We start from the raw sequence: 6,362 nt of genomic DNA on the forward strand, positions 1-6,362 counted from the left end.
ATTTAGGATTCCAATTGTTCCAAAAAGTGGGAAAATGTATACAAGCAATGAAACTGCACATCAGCAGCACCCAAGATGGCAGTCACCATGGGAACATTATCATTTCCCATAAAATGCACTGATAGCACAGCAGTTCAGGGAATGGTCAAGAGAAGTGCAGGATTACTATATATGGAGAGAGAGAGAAGTGTGAGCAAGAGAAATATTGAGATGAAAAAGTAGCTAGTTTAAATTCAATCCAGATAAGAAAGATATTATGCTGATATGAAGAAAACAAGGAACTAGCAGGAGCTCTGGTCTTACCTTACCTGCCCTGATTGCCATGATGAGGTACAGCCTTGTGCTCCTTCTGGACTCATTGGATCTCCAAAACACTCAAATAGCAGAAATAATGGCTTTTTCCAGTTTCAGCAAGCTAGGAGACTGCACTCTTTCCTATCAGGTGATCAATACCAGTGCCAGTTTAAGGCTTGTCTATTGCAATTTGTTCAGTGTTGGACTACTCTGAAGGCTACATAGAAAAGTCAGCTGGTTCCTCATGCAGGGAACAGCCATTTAGATAAGTCCGACCAACAAGAGCACAGCATATTGGTGCTTGATCCTCCCATTCGGCTCCCTATGCAATTCTACATCCATTTCAAGGTTTTAGGCTAATCTTCTAATATTTCAATGGACTGGGGCCTAGATATCTCAAAGACTCTCTGGACAACCCAGCTTGACAGCTGAGATCAATGGGCACACTGTGGCTGATGGAGTCTACAGTGAAACTGGAGATCAGGACAAGCCTGTCATAGAACACAGTGCCAGACACCTCAACATATGCCTTACTGCAATGGTGATTAACGAATGGCTGACAGCGTTTTTTCCAGGAAAAGAAGTGAGAAAGAACATATCCCTTAGAAAAATGGTGGTGAGATCACAGAGAGCAGGAGAGTGTTATCTTTGTGGACGAAATTTTGCATTTCTTAATTGGGTACTTGATGGTTGCATGCTAGGCTATGGTGATGGTACTTTAGGAATGACAGGCAGAGAGACAATTCTTGAGAGGTGCTGAGCACCTGTAATTTGCATTAACTGCAACTGAGAGCATCTCTGTGAATTTGGCCTATAGACAGGGAGATGGAGGATGAAACAGTTACAAATGACACTGTAAGTGGTAACACTCAACAACAACCTCCACAAGCCTAGGCACACATATATGGAAGGAAATGTGAAGCATAAAGGAAGTCAATATGAGCCAAGGGATCCAAATATGTCACAAAAGCTGAGGCTTTTGAACAGCACACAAGAGAGCGTGGGGGAACAGCATAACCCAGTGACGAGGGTCACAGCTAAAAGGCAAAGCCAGGCCTCTCTTCATTCTTTATATACAGATATGTGGATATCTATCCAGCTGTGTGGCCACATTTCCCCCTTTCTGTTGCTGGCCAGCTGCTTTTGCTCTCAAGTTCTGTGGATACTGCAGTGCAGCAAACATTTGCTGTTCCTTCCAAACCAATGTTGAAAATGCTGGCATGGAGAGGATCAGCCAAGTTCAATACCCATCGTAGTAAAGTATACAAGACCCCGGCTGGAAGAGACGGATACAAAACTGAGAGATTAGAAGGAAAAACTAATCAGAGTTTTCTTAACCCGGTCTCCTGTTCCCATACAGTCCATTGCCAATAATGAAAGAGTAATGTTCCCGTCATCCCATGTACACTAGTGTGTTATTGTGTGGTGATGAGCAGTAGACTATTTGCAAGGGATTTAGGGGAAAATAGCATTGAAGCATTTGTTTTTAAAACAGTTATATGAAGATCCTGATCTCAAATGATCTGGCCGCTTTGGGACTTACAGTGCTCAAGCTCCACTGCAGATGAGAATAAAGACAGCTTATGGGGAGGCAGACACTATTGGTGCACAAGGGCTCAGCACACGGGGTGGCCCCAGATTCATTATAGAGGGAAGTAGGAGCAGAGGTCATTGGCTGGAAGGGAAGTGGGGCAAGAAGGCTACTGGCTGCAGAAGAAGAGGAGAAAGGTAGCTGGTTGCCTGGGAAGTTGAGCAAATCGATCACTGGCTGTTACAGTTAAAGTCTTAATCTGGTAAACCAGCACACAGTCTCTCCAAATGCTTGGCCACTATTAGTCTAAATCACAAATGATTAAATAATAAAATACAGCTAAAATTCTATCTTAAAACCACAAAACCAAGATAAGCTAGAATCAGGAAAATCCATTAGGAAAGTCAGCCTCTTGTATGTGGGTATTGCTGATTAGATGATACATAAAAAATGTCATTATAGAATTTTCCACCAATGTCCCAGTACAGCAGGGAGAGATACAGGGCCTGATTGTCTGTTACATTATAGACCATTTGATCCTCTCCTGTGGCACTATGGGGGTCATAAAGCTGATAGATCTGCCTATTGAGGAATTCCCTCCTAAAAAGAGAATCCGCATGCGGCACAAAGCTGGAGTGATAACGCTCTGCCACCCCCAGTGTAGGCTGCCTGGGTGGGGAGCAGGGGAACTGCTGTGTTCTGGCTATTCTCAGCTGTCATAAACAGCCCATTCTGGCCATAGCCAGCCAAGCATAAAGTAAGGCGACTCTAACTTACACTGGGGGCCGAGCCCAGAACTGGGGGAAGTACAAAGGTGGCTCAAAGCTACCTTTACTACTAACCCTGCCCTCCCTGCCCATGCCAAGCAGAGCTTGGGGAGAACAGAAAATCTGGAATGAATTTCAACACTGGGTCTGAATTGCCTTAAGACCCACTCCTGATGCCATTGAAATGTCTGGGAATTTTCTTTGGAAGCAGGGTCAGGCCCATCCTTTCAGAGTCGTGTACACTCAAACCCGTAATTGATGACCCCCCTCCACCTTTCTTCCCAGCATCTTATTTTCCCAACACAACATCCATTGCAGCCAGGGTTAAGATTATATTTCAACACAATTTTGAAAAATGGGGTTGTTTTTTGTAATATATAGCATCAGACAGGAAAGTATTGTATTTGGAGGGCCATTCCCAGAGAACTGTAGAAAGTGTGTTGGGAAGCCCCAGTGCGAATATAGTACCAAGCTGAAATAATTTGCAAGGTTCAAATATCTGCTGGCACTCATAAACCACTCCAGGTACATTCCACTCCAGCTACACTATATTCTCACAGTGTTTTCATTCTGCACTCCAAGAACACATAAGCTGCCACTTTTACTATAGCATTAAGATACAAGGGATTTTTTATTGGTCTATGAATATACCCCTGAAGGCATGCTCTGAGGTACTGTATGAAACTGCAGGCCTAATGGTAATTTAATCCTTATATTATGAAAGCTATTTTGTGAAGCAAGTAAGCTTCCAGTATACTTGCATCTTAGGACAGGGCCACCATCCATTACTGGAAATGCTTTGCCTCCTCCCTAGGTTACTCCAACATTTCTAAGTCTCTGTATTGCAGATTTGCTGTATCATTTCTGGAGTCTTATAGCATTAATGTTCAGTCTCACAGGATATGTATACACTGCATCTAAGAGCAAGCCTCCCAGTGTGGGCCCACAGACTTGTGTTAGCAGGGCTCCTGCGAGCATGCTAAAATTAGCTCTGTAGACAATGGTGCTGGGGCTCTGCAGCCACAAAAAAGAGGGGGTTTCAGAGCCCCAGTTCCAGACTGAGTCCCAACTTCAAAGCACCAGCTACATTGCTATTTTTAGCATACTAGCATGAGCTCTGCTAGCACAGGTCTGTGGAACCAGGCTGGGAGGTTTGCTCCCAGACTCAGTGTAGACATACACTGTGCTCATTCTCTTTTGGTTTTGTACAGATTGTTGCGGAAACTGCTTTGCCCCAGATCTCCCTCCATTGCTTGTTGTCATTTCTTTTCCCATGTTGTCTTCTCAAACAATTTTAGATTTATCCTTTTAACATCTGTTATTGTATAAATTCTCAGCAGGGGTAATTTGGAGACAACAGGTCCTGTTTTCTTCTCAGTTACACCCCTATAAATGAGGATCAACTTCACTGGAGTCAAGGAAGTAGCACTGGTGTAAAACTAGTGTGAGTGAGAGCAGAAGAGGATCAGGTCCAAATAGTTTTTAACACTTGTAATGAATTAATGTGTTATATAAGGTCAGTCCATTGCCTTTCTCAACCCACCAAACACGGAAAATGCAGCAGAATCCTGGTCAATCATGAAGTAGGAATAGGAACAACTTGGTTGCTTTTCTTCATTCTTTTCCCATCTTCCTTTCCCCCACCATGAGTTTTGTTTTCTTAGTTGCCATCTGTATATGATTTATATTAACATGTATCAATATGCATGAACAAGCAACTTCTTTGGATCAAATGTATGGAAGAGGAACAGTAGAGCAAGCAGAAGGAGGTGAAGGATAACAAATAGAAGCAGATGAAGGGGCAAAGGGAAAATGAAGGGAAAGAAGGGATGGAAGAAGAAAGGGTAAGTGAAAAGGATAAAGCTTTAAAGGAGATGATAAAAGGAATGAAGAGAGGGAACAGGTAAAGGATATGAAGACATTTTATTTTCTCACCTGGTGGGTCCTATCACCCCTTCTTGTGGAATTTTTTTTTATTTGTATGAGGAGAAAAAGCCATAAAGTTCTCCTTATAGATCTTCCTCCAAATCTTGCTGTCAGAAAGGGCAGAAGGAGGTTGCTTCCCTGCAGAATAAGAGGGATTACAAACTCCAGGGATCTTCCAGGGTCCAAAGGAAACCATGGAAATTCATATAGAGCTCAGCCTCTATGCTGGCCGTCTCCTGCCACTATTGCTGTCCCTTTGCTTTTCTGAAGCAATGACTTCTAGCCACAGCTGCCTCTTTACCTCCTCTTAAAATAATGTTCCACAGCATAAAGTCTGTTGGTTCTTCTCAATAGTTGATACAGCCTTCATCTGCATGAACTCCTGAGAAGATGTACTGCAGGACTGAAGAGAATGACGCCCATCATCCTAGCCCTTCTGGTGCCCCATTCCCATGCATGGACACTGGATCCACAACACTTCCTCTACATGCCCGGGGCAGAGATGGCTTTATAAAGGTGGCTCGCTTTCATTTCCAGTCATGTAGACAAGAGCAGAACTCAGGGGTATGCTCTGGCTCTTAGGTGTGGTTGCAAATGACTGGTTCTCACCCTCATATTGACTTTTACTAAAATTTTAATCTGAAATAACCTAAGTAGGATAATAATCAGTTGGGATAGTAGGAATTTATAACAGATTATTTCAGAGAAAAATCACCAGCTTGTTATAGCCTGTTTTCCTCTAATTTCCTCTCTCCACATTGAAAGCCAGTTTAGAAACTCTGTGAAATCTCTCTTGCACTTGGTGTGTGGGTGAATTGGTTTCTAGGGCTTTGTTTCCAAACCAGCTGTTCACACAAAGGTAGGGCTCATCCCAGCAAAAGAAACTCTTGTAATCTTTACTCCTCCCACCTTATGTGTAAGTATGACAATCCTTCACAGGGAAGGAGAGGGAGAAGGGAGCTCTCTTCCACTGCAATATTTTGTAGAGATCGGGGCTTAATTCTGTATGGTGCTGTGTGTCCTCAGCTCCCTTTGAAGTCCCTGGAAGCTGAGGGAACTCATTACCTCACAGGATGCACTAAAACGGTGAAATTACAAATCTAGGCCACTTATGATAAACCTCATTTAAATGATCATGCTACAAAAGAACCAAAGTGAGACATAATTAAATCGTGTCAGAGACCCTCAGTATCCAAAAGGAACTCACTCCAACCAAATTCTTTCCTCAGACAGGATGTCTCTGAGCAGAATTTATTAATCATAAAAGGAAAATGATTCATTACAACTAGGGAATGAACTGTGTCCCCCAAGGTCCGCTATCATTCACTGATGTGATCTACTGCCAGGATTTACACACAGGCTTCTGAGTTAAGCTGTGAACTAAGCGCTGAAAATCAAAGGTAAGGGTTCCTGCTAAGAAACACCTTTTTCATTAAAATATATTCAGGGCTCATGTTAGGGTAACAAGAAAGGAATCATCCTGATGTACTGGGCTAAATTATGCCTCCCTCTGGTATATCTGAAAGGGAGCAAGAGTATTGGGAATTCTTCAAACCTCTACTTTGTGCACTTGCCAGGGTGCAATGCATAATTGGAATGTCTCTAAGCACTTTAAGGGTGGCTGGCTCAGAAACACTAGAGGGCATTTCTCAGTGAAGCAAGAGCATGGTCCTGGCTCCACCCCCTGTGTAGTCATGCTGTAGGAAATGCTGGCTAAACCTGTTGTATGGGTGTAGCAAGGGGATCCCTTACCCATGTTCCTCCAGAGCTCTGAATGTATTCTGCCATTCAGAGGCATCAAATCTTTATTTGGCAATATGCCGTTTTACCCTCGAAAGTGCAGC

This window comes from Lepidochelys kempii, chromosome 1 (genome assembly GCF_965140265.1).
Source record: "Lepidochelys kempii isolate rLepKem1 chromosome 1, rLepKem1.hap2, whole genome shotgun sequence".
Lineage (NCBI taxonomy): Eukaryota > Metazoa > Chordata > Testudines > Cheloniidae > Lepidochelys > Lepidochelys kempii.